At 41.4% G+C, this 11,454-nt stretch overlaps 1 long non-coding RNA gene across 2 annotated transcripts in view; it reads right to left on the bottom strand.

Annotated features, from left to right (window-relative positions):
• Positions 1-11,454, bottom strand: part of LOC105481435 (uncharacterized) — a 133,141-nt gene that overhangs the window by 107,884 nt on the left and 13,803 nt on the right. The gene's annotated exons all lie outside the window — the stretch shown is intronic.

The following is an 11,454-nucleotide window of genomic DNA, read 5'->3' as shown; positions in this document are numbered from 1 at the left end:
TTACAGGCAGGAGCCACCATGCCCGTCCGGTTTTATGAAGTTTTAAGCAAAAGATGATTCCAATCTTATTCAAAATATTTTAAAGGGGAACTAGAGATGAATTACTCCCCAACATATTCTGAGCAACTTTTATAACCTTGATACCTAAATCAAACATAGATTGTGACTGAAGAGAAAAATACAAACCCACTTCGATTATGAGTGGAGACTTAAAAATTGAAAGATATAAGCATGTTTAATCCATAGTTCTATAAAAGACAATAAACTATGATCAGCTTGGATTTATCTCATGACTGAAAGGGAGTTAAAACATTGCAAAAGGACGAAATGTCATACACCACTTTTCCAAATAAAGGAGAAAAGTATATGGTCATCTCAATTGATGCAGAAAAATAAAAATATTTGGTAAATTCAACAGCACTTACAACATAAACTTTTAGGAAGCCATGAATATAAAGGAACTTTCATAATCTGGTTATTATATCATTTAATCATTGCTCTGTGAAACACTATTTTTTAACTCAGTGGCTTAAAAAACAAGCACTTATCATAGCTCAAAAAGCTACAAGTAAGACCAAGTGCTGTGGCTCACGCCTGTAATCCCAGCACTTTGGGAGGCTGAGGTAGGCGGATCACCTGAGATCAGGAGTTCGAGACCAGCCTGGCCAATGTGGTGAAACCCCGTCTCTACTAAAATTACAAAAATTAGCCAGGCATGGTGGCATGCCCCCGTAGTCCCAGCTACTCGGGAGGCTGAGGCAGGAGAATTGCTTGAAACCGGGAGGCAGAGATTGCAGTGAGCCAAGATCATGCTACTGCACTCCAGCCTGGGTGACAGAGCGAGACTCTGTCTCAAAAAAAAAAAAAAAAAAAAAAAAATCCACAAATATACTGTGTTGTTATCATGGTCTTGCCTGGATTCTCAAGCATCTGGCATCATCACTAGGTCAGGTTGGCAGCTTTGCTAATGCTATCTCTTACATGTTTGGGGGTAAATTCACCATAGAGACTGCTGGTCTTTCCTCCCCACCCTGCAACAGGCCAGCCTGAGCATATTCACACACTGGCAGCAGGTTCGCAAGGGAAAATGGAAGTGCACAAGTCTTGTGAAACTCAGAGCTGACACACCATGACTTCAGAGTTTTATTAACTAAATCAAGTCACGAAGACAGCCCAGATTTAGAGTCCACCTTTTTCCTGGAAAAGAAACTGAAAATTCACATTTACCCTAGGAGGACAATTTAGGACGTTTTCACATTCAATCTAGTAGAGATAGCTACAAAAACCTACATCTAACATAATGCTTAATGGGAAAACAGCTAAAGAATTCCTTTCACGGCCATGAATAATAAAAGGCTACTCAATTAGAGCAATTCTACCAAATAGAGTACTGAAGGCAATGAAAAAAGAAAAATGAAATGAAAACAGGATTAGAAAAGAAGAAAAGTAAAATGTCATATATATTATATAATTCTATACATGTATAAAATAAGAGAATACATCAAACTGGGCATAAGATCAATATATAAAAGTAAACTGTATTTCTATATAGCAAAGGACATTAGAAAACATAAATTTAAAGAAGACACCATGTGCAACAGCACCAGTCACTATAAATTAACTAGGGATAGGCTGGGCTCGGTGGCTCACGCCTGTAATCCCAGCACTTTGAGAGGCCGAGGAGGGTGGATCACCTGAGGTCAGAAGTTCAAGACCAGCCTGCTCAACATGGTGAAACCCCGTCTCTACTAAAAATTCAAAAAAATTGGCCAGGTGTGGTGGCAGGCATCTGTTATCCCAGTTACTTGGGAGGCTGAGGCAGGAAAATCACTTGAATCCGGGAGGTGGAGATCATGCCATTGCGCTGGGGCAACAAGAATGAAACTCCATCTCGAAAAAACAAACCAAAGTGAATTAACTAGGAATAAAAGATGTGTAAGACTTTTCATTTGAAAATGTAAAATTGCTAAGTGGGCCAGGCGTGGTGGCTCATTCCTGTAATCCCAGCACTTTGGGAGGCCTAGGCGGGCGGATCACCTGAGGTAGGGAGTTCGAGACCAGCCTGACCAACATGGAGAAACCACATCTCTACTAAAAATACAAAATTAGCTGGGCGTGGTGGCGCACGCCTGTAATCTCAGCTACTCGGGAGGATGAGGCAGGAGAATCGCTTGAACCTGGGAGGTGGAAGGTGCAGTGAGCCGAGATCATGGCATTGCACTCCAGCCTGGGCAACAAGAGCGAAACTCTGTTTAAAAAAAAAAAATAAAAAATTACTAAGTAATGGTAAAGAAGATTGAGATAAATGCAGACACCATGATCAAACATAGGAAAATGCAGTATCATAAAGGTATCAGTTCTACTACAATTGGTTTATTGGTTCAATGCTACTCAATTTATCATTGCAAAATGTCCTTGTTGTAGTGCTTTTTTTTTTTTTTTTTGAGATGGAGTCTCCCTCTGTCACCCAGGCTGGAGTGCAGTGGCGCAATCTCAGCTCATTGCAAACTCTGCCTCCTGGGTTCACGCCATTCTCCTGCCTCAGCCTCCCCAGTAGCTGGGACTACAGGTGCCTGCCACCACGCCTGGCTAATTTTTTGTATTTTTAGTAGAGACGGGGTTTCACCGTGTTAGCCAGGATGGTCTCCATCTCCTGACCTCATGATCCACCCGTCTTGGCCTCTCAACGTGCTGGGATTAAGGCGTGAGCCACCTCGCCCAGCTTTTACGTTTTAGTGCTTTTAACTTCAAAGCGCATTTGTCTGATATTAATATTGGTACTGCTACTTTCGTTTTGTGTGATACTTGTTTGCCCCAACCTTAATTTTCAAAACTTCCTATAATTCTTGGCTTTAAGTGACTTAATTTTTAAAAGTACTGCATAGGGTTCTTTTTGTTGCTGTTTTGTGTTTTGTATTTTAGCCCGATATAATGACTTCTGTCTTTTGAGGAGATAATTGTGTCCACTCACATTTACTCTAATGAAGAAAACATTTAACTTTATTCCTGCCTTCCTACCTTATGTTTATTATTTCTTTTTCCAGTTCTTGTTTTTGATGTTTAAGTTGCTGATTATATCTTTTTACCAATTGTTAATTTCCATTCATAGTTACCTTCATTTCTCCATGTCCACAAACAGCCACATATTTTTCTAATGTTGTCCGAAACAAAGTCCCTCAAAGCACACTATTTCTTAGGTCAAGGTACTTGATTTCTTCCTCAAAACTAACCCAAGATGTTGTGTCCATTAACATATGTATTCCAATTCATCCTTTTATATTTTTCCTACTTAAAAGACTTGTTAAAATTCTTTAATATTTTATTGTGTACTCTTAGTGTTATTTCCTTTGCAGTATAGTCCCTCAATTATGACCATTTAGAGTGCTTATGTTCTTCATTTATAGAGTATAAGGTCTTTATTCCTGCTTCTCCTTCTTCATCCACTTCAGTTCTCTTTTCTGGAATATTCACTTGGCTAGATTTTTTTTTTTTTTCTTTTTTTTGAGGCGGAGTGTTGTTCTGTAGCCCAGGCTGGAGTGCAATGGCGAGATCTCGGCTCACTGCCACCTCTGCCTCCCAGGTTCAAGCGATTCTCCTGCCTCAGCCTCCCAAGTAGCTGGGATTACAGGCGCCCGCCACCACGCCCGGCTAATTTTTTGTATTTTTAGTAGAGATGGGGTTTCACCGTATTAGCCAGGATGGTCTTGATCTCCTGACCTCGAGATCTGCCCGCCTCATCCTCCCAAAGTGCTGGGATTACAGGCGTGAACCACCATGCCCAGCAAGGTGACTTTTTAATAATTCTAGTATTTTACCAACATATGCTTAGTGCATATCTTTATTCCATTCTGTACCATAGTGAGACTCTACAATCTGGGCCTTCTTCAATTGTGGGAAGTTTTCTTCTACTTGTTACCTTAAATTTTGCCTTGTTTATTCTGTTTTTTCCCAATTGTAACATCTTTAGGCAAAGTCACAGAAGAACAGTTAGAAACAAATTTTATAATCGGATTAGTCAGGCTTCAGAATTCACATTCTTAAGATCTAGGTTAGGCAAACTGTCAGCTCACTTCTGAGGCACTTTGAGGAAGCCTCCCAACTTTTATTGGTTTTCTTGCATTCTGCAAGTCTCAGGTCCAGGGAGGACTCAGGTAACAAATTCAGTTCTATCTTGTGTTCTTGGCATAGGGGAACAACTGGCAAAAATAAGTCTGACTCAGTTGACCTTCCAGTTATTATTAGTCCACCTGTTTCTCAGGTCAAGCCCTTCCCACAGTCTGTTCCTTTTCATTGCAAGCTTTAAAATTTTTGGCCGGGAGCGGTGGCTCCCGCCTGTAATCCCAGCACTTTGGGAGGCCGAGGCAGGAGGATCACGAGGTCAAGAGATCAAGATCATCCTGGCTAACATGGTGAAACCCCTTCTCTACTAAAACAAATACAAAAATTAGCTGGGCTTGGGGTCGCGCGCTTATAGTCCCAGCTACTCAGGAGGCTGAGGCAGAAGAATTGCTTGAACCCGGGAGACGGAGGTTGCAGTGAGCCAAGATAGTGCCCCTGCATTCCAGCCTGGTGAGCAGCCCAAGGGAGAAATTCCCATAAAGGCCCCACTTATCCTCAGCTACCTGCAGGCCCAAGGACTCCCTTGGCTCGGAAGAAAAAGATAAATTACAGTTGGGAATGTAGAAATACACAGTCACATTCAGGTTCCAATGTTATAATTTTAAAAAACGCTGACATTGTTTAACTATATTTATGGGTATATGGGTATTTGTTATGGCTGTTTGCCAAATATTTCCATTACTCCTCCAGGATACTGTTAAGATAGTGGTATTTGGCTAAAGGATGGAGTCAAACCCATAGATCTGATTAAATAAATACCTAACCTACCCCTGCAATCCTGCCAGAACCCTTTATAGGAGAATGTAACCAGGACCTGTAGAGCAAGACAGCCAGATTACATAGTCCATACAGATTAGCCATTTGATACACAGAGAAGTAGAGAAAAATGAAGAGTGGATTAAAGAGGAGAAAATAGAAATATCAGGGAAAAACATCCAATATACGCTATTACGCAATTTGTGTTTAAAGAAAAAATACATACAGATTATAGTAATATGATAGGTCATTTTGTGTTCACTTTTCTGAATTCCATATTTTCTAAATATTCTGTATTGAAAGAGTCTATTTCTCTTAATTTTAAATATTTCTATTTCTTATAAATAAATAGCTATTTTCATATTTTTAAATCGTACTTTTGGATAACTAAAGTCCAACTGTCAAAATGCTCATAATATAGCCAAGAGAAAAAGTATAAAAGAAAAAATATGCAGGACAAGGCCCAATTTTTGTAAGCATGTATATGTATATACAAATTAAAATTTATTGGCCAGGCGCACTGGCTCACACCTGTAATCCCAGCACTTTGGGAGGCCAAGGCGGGCCAATCACCTGAGGTCAGGAGTTCGAGACCAGCCTGGCCAGCATGGCGAAACCCCGTCTCTACTAAAAATATAAAAATTAGCTGGTCATGGTGGTGCACGCCTGTAATCCCAGCTACTTGGGAGGCTGAGGCAGGAGAATCGCTTGAATCCAGGAAGCAGAGGTTGCAGTGAGCTGAGATTGTGTCACTGCTCTCTAGCCTGGGTGACAGAGCAAGGCTCTGTCTCAAAAAAAGAAAAAAAATGTATTTAGGTAAATAAAGCATAAAGATGTGATCACTGTTTGTCTCAAGACTGTGGAATTATAAATAGGGTGAACATTCCTTTCAGTTTGCCTTAGGAAGTCAGTTCACACAGTTGTCCAACTTGGACAATAAATTATATAATTACCTAAGAAGGATACACAATGTATATTCTCTACCTAAGTGCCCAATTAATTATTTAAAATGTGTTGTTTCTTTATTCATTCAAAGCATCATCTATGTGCAAATTAAAACATGAATATAAATGAGGCATAAAAATGTAAAAGTGTAAGACAAGGTCATATGGTAAAATTGATAATGTTGTTTTAACATATTAGTTCAAAACCTATGGAAGAGCTTAACTCTAATGTCCTTAAATTATAATAGCTAAATATTAGTATTTATTTTGAACATCAAGTTTGAGCAACTGAAATATTTATTAGTGAGTTCTCCATCTGGAAAGACATTTAAAAAGAAGGATGCCATTTTGGTTACTTTCTAAACTATGTGAGCCAGAAAATGGAGTACACCATAAGAGCTTGGGAAATGAGCCAGGTCAAAGACCACAACGTCTGATGGAGACAGATAGCCTCGTACAAGCTTTGGAGTTCCAGCAATTTCTTTTCCTCATGCACGGACTCCTTGGGACTTGAACCTTGTATCAGAAAACTTGAAAATGGGGAAAATCATACATATCTAATGGTGACTGATGAGGAGATCTGTGAAGCTGTGGTAGAGGAAACTGAATTACTGAAAAGAAAAGATGCCTGATGAGAGTGTGTGGTTTTAGGCTTCAGTCTGATTGTATATAGAAACCAAAAGCAAAAGCGCAGCAATGTGAGCAAGTTTCTTCAAACTGGGTAAGACTCAAGGCAACCATATTTCCTGGTAGCTTTGCCTTTTAGTGGTGATTTTTTTCAGATGGAATGGGCGGGAGAAGAGGGCCTGGGGGCAGGGTTAGTTGGCTTTCCTGAGCTCATACTGCCATCGCGAGGAAGTAGTTTGACAAAAGCAAAAGCTTTGGATTTGAACTTCCCTCCCATCTAGCAGTTAAGAAAGATTTAGCAAATTCAAAGGTTCAATAGGGCCTGACCCCAAGATGGGCCTTCTCAACTTCAACTCTTAGGCTTTCCAGGAGCTCAATCTGGACAAAGGCAAAATCTCAATGAAGAAGCTGCTGAGTAAGGTGCCAGGACTGATGCAGGGTTTGGTTTCTTCTCACTGTGGGCAGGACTATAGAAAAATTAGTCTACACACAGCTTCTGGGCATTGATCTTCTGGCCCTGCCCCTTAGACCATGAGATAGTTGGGCTGGCACAAGATATCCCTGTACTTTGGAGTATGGGCCCCAATGTCAGCAACGTTAGAATGTGGGGAGGGGAAAATGAATCTCATTTGAGGTGGCATCTAACAGCCGCTGGAGGTCTCAGGGACACCAAAAGTCTGGTGCCTCTGTTGCCTAGAGCAAGAGGGATCTGAGGAAAAGGAGCATGTGTCACTGTGCCAAGTCAATAAATTCCAGAACATCAATAGGAGTGCAGATATACACAACCAGAAGGCCTGGAAGTGTTCTCTGAGCCCAGGAGGTAACAGCTATAGTGGCTTTGCAGCATTTTGTCTAGGGTCCAGTGTGAAGGCATACCCACGTGGAGGGATCCGCTCTCATTTCAGTTCTCTTAATGGGACAGAAATGGGTTCTTTAGCTTTCTTCTAACGAAGATGAGGCCTTTAAGGCTCAGGATCTAACTGTTCATTAAGGTTAGCAAGTAGTGTTCTCTGTGCCTGTTCCTTAGCCTTTTTCTGATGAAGATTCCTTGTAGGCCTGACAAGATATCCTTCTTCAGGGAGCTGAGTACATCAGGAGCCCCAGAAAACTTGCCTCTTTAGTGCCACGCTTTCATACCAGAGATGATCTCTGTACATGATCCTTTTGAGAAAATGCTGAGCAGTCCATGAAAACAAGCATGAGTATTTTGATCTTCTTTCTTCTGCTCTCTTCTAAATCTATTCCATTTGAATATTTGCATGAGTACATGTATATGTGAGCACTCATGGGTTTGTTGGTATGACTTTAGGCTTCCACATAGTTTGCAAATCTCCTTGGGTTTTGAAATTTTTCCTTTTATCATACTTTTCCTTTTTATTATAAGGCCACCTCATGGGTCACTAAATATCCTTCGGATTATTGGATTTTGTGTTACTTATAAATTTGCCCAAAGATTTTTGTTTTCTTCACTATAAAAAGTGGTCTTTTTTATTTCCATATGTAAACAGAGCAATGTATAATTTTCAGAGAAACTGATTCTTACACTGAAGGCTATTTTAAAACCTGAAGGGTATACCTTTCTTTCTTTCTTTCTTTCTTTCTCTCTCTCTCTCTCTCTCTCTCTCTCTCTCTCTCTCTCTCTCTCTCTTTCTTTCTTTCTTTCTTTCTTTCTTTCTTTCTTTCTTTTTATAGACAGAGTCTCACTCTATCGCCCAGGCCACATTGCAGTGGCGCGATCTCGGCTCACTGCAAGCTCCGCCTCCCAGGTTCAGGCGATTCTTCCGCCTCAGCCTCCGGAGTAGCTGGGATACAGGTGCCTGCCACCACGCCCGGCTAATTTTTTGTATTTTCAGTAGAGACGGAGTTTCACCATGTTAGTCAGGATGGTCTCGATCTCCTGACCTCGTGATCCACCCGCCTCGGCCTCCCAAAGTGCTGGGATTACAGGCGTGAGCAACCGCCCCCAGCCTACCTTTGTTTCTTGATTTCGAATGTAAACCTTGCTTGTTACTATTTCAAGCATGGAGACATGTATGACGTTAATACTTGAGGGCATGGCCTTAAAATAATTACTCCAGGAAGGTAGACACAATGAGTATCTTCGTTAGAAGGCTCTGCAAATTCATTCTTTAGAATTCATATATATGCACTCAACTTAGGACAGTAGTCACACATGGAATAAGCAGAGAGAGATAGACTTTATTGTTTTTCTTTCTTTCTTTTTTTTTTTTTTTGAGATGGAGTCTTGCTCTGTCGCCCAGGCTGGAGTGCAGTGGCACTATCTTGGCTCACTGCAAGCTCCGCCTCCCTGGTTCACGCCATTCTTCTGCCTCAGCCGCCTGAGTAGCTGGGACTGCAGGCGCCCACCACCACGCCCAGTTAATTTTTTGTATTTTTAGTAGAGACGGGGTTTCACCATGTTAGCCAGGATGGTCTCTATCTCCTGACCTCATGATCCACTCGCCTCGGCCTTTCAAAGTGCTGGGATTACAGGTGTGAGCCACCGCACCTGGCCTGTTTTCTTATATTAGTAAACTAGGATGGTTTGATCCCAAAGAGTCAATAATTTGCTTTAACCCCTAATCAAAGAGGTGGAATATCTTTACTCATGTGGACACTGAGCATGGAATTCATTCTTTTCCAAGAACTTAAGAGGACCACCTGGTACAGCTGAAACATGTGGAGTCAATCTACTAGAGAATAGACCCTTTGCTCCTCCCCACTGTCTGACGTTGCAAAGGAAAGCTGAATGAACCTACTCATCTCTATACTCCTGTCTCCTATGGGAATGTGACCTTGACTCTGGAGAAGGAGTGTGCTCATATGAAAGGTTAAGTGATACACATATATTGCCCACCAAATTGTAAAACCAATTGACAATGCTTCCCACCTCACGGGAACTTGTCCGATTCTACAAATGTTCACACAAAGTAGGTGTTTTCAGTGGTTTCATGTTCAGTAGCTTGCTCAGGGATATTTTGAAGAGGTGGGGAATGTTTGAGACTTTGTCAAATTGTAATTTACTTGAGTATTGGTGAATTTGAGAACCTCTGCTGTTGTGGGAAGTCAGGGATCCCAAACAGAGGGACCAGCTGAAGTCATGTCGGAAGAACACAAATTGTGAAGATTTCATGGACATTTATTAGTTCCCCAAATTAATACTTTTATAATTTCTTACACCTGTCTTTACTGCAATCTCTGAACATAAATTGTTAGGATTTCATGGACATTTATCACTTCCCCAGCCAATACTCTTGTGATTTCCTATGCCTGTCTTTAATCTCTTAATCCCATCATCTTCATAAGCTGAGGATGAATGTTGCCTCAGGACCCTGTGATGACTGTGTTAACTGCACAAATTGTTTAAACAATATGAAATCTGGGCACCTTGAAAAAAGAACAGGATAACAGTGATGTTCAGGGAACAAGGGAGATAACCATTAGGTCTGGCTGCCTAACAGCCAGGTGGAACAGAGCCATATTTCTCTTCTTTCAAAAGCAAATAGGAGAAATATCACTGAATTCTTTTTCTCAGCAAGGAACATCTCTGAGAAAGAGAATGTGTTCCCAAGGGGAGGTCTCTAAAATGGCCGCTTTGGGAACGTCTGTCTTTTATGGTTGTAGATAAGGGATGAAATAAGCCCCGTTCTCCCGTAGCACTCCCAGGCTTATTAGAATGAGGAAATTTCCGCCTAATAAGTTTTGGTCAGACTGGTTGTCTGCTCTCAAACCGTGTCTCCTGATAAGATGTTATCATGACAATGCATGCCAGAAACTTCATTAGCAATTTTAATTTCGCTCCATCCTGTGATCTCGCCCTGCCTCCATTTGCCTTGTGATATTTTATTCCCTTGTGAAGCATGTGATCTCTGTGACCCACACCCTATTCGTACACTCCTTCCCCTTTTGAAAATCACTAATAAAAACTTACTGGTTTTGCGGCTTGGTGGGCATCATGGAACCTACTGACAGGTGATATCTCCCCCGGACACCCAGCTTTAACATTTCTCTCTTTTATACTCTTTCCCTTTATTTCTCAGACCGGCCAACACTTAGGGAAATAGAAAAGAAGCTACGTTAAATATCGGGGGCTGGTTTCTTGTTCCATGGTCTTTTTCTTCTGGGAAGTTTGTGCCTGGTTCCTTTTCTCTTTCCTTGCTGAATTGTTTCTCTTTAACTTTTCATCTTGGAATAGCTAATGATCTGTAATGGATGCCAATGGTTGAAAGGCAGTAAACACGGACAAATAATTGCTTGTAGTTTCCTGTTTTTGCTGTTATTTTTATTATGCCTGAAACAATGAAATTGTTTCCATCTGCAATCAGGCCTGTTAGCCTGTATTAAGTATAGCCAGGTGAGGTGAATACAACATTCTTGAGCCTGAGGAATTCCTGAGCTGAGGCCACTGCTAGTGTCATCCACAATTCTGTCTCCTCACATTTGTCTACCCTACTTCAAGCATAGGACCTAGTCAAAATGCAGCTCCAAGGCAGGCATGCTAACCCATCTAGTTCAGGTCTTCTCTTTCAGTCTGTTTTAACTGAGATAATGTCAGAAGATCAGCAATGAACTTTCACCTTCACAAGACATCTGGGATCACTGAGGGATGCTTTGCCACATGTCTCCAAGACACTCCTGAGAGTTATTCACCCTTCTTGTCAATTATCTATTGCCTCTCAACTTTGAATGCATTCTTCAATATATGCTCTTCAATAAATAGTGGGAATTTCCCCCCTGCACTCTGAGCTCCCGCACTACTGCCAAATGGGGCTCATATCCCAGGCCCCAGTGTGCTAGAGGACTGTGTCCCAGACTGTCTGCCTCTACCACAAGGAGCAGGAGCAGGAGACAAATGATCAGAAGCCCTGCACTTAGCAGTGAACTGCTTCTTCTAGTTCTTCCTGTACTGGGAGGACACAAAAGCTCCACCTCCAGGACTTCCTGTGCATGAATTTCCTGCCTGCCCCTTGGTCAGTTCTGGCCGCTTCTACAACTATATCATGCCTTT

Source organism: Macaca nemestrina, chromosome X (assembly GCF_043159975.1).
Source record: "Macaca nemestrina isolate mMacNem1 chromosome X, mMacNem.hap1, whole genome shotgun sequence".
NCBI classification, from domain to species: domain Eukaryota; kingdom Metazoa; phylum Chordata; class Mammalia; order Primates; family Cercopithecidae; genus Macaca; species Macaca nemestrina.
Note: the sequence above shows the minus strand (reverse complement) of the source record. Positions and strands in the feature narration are given on the sequence as shown.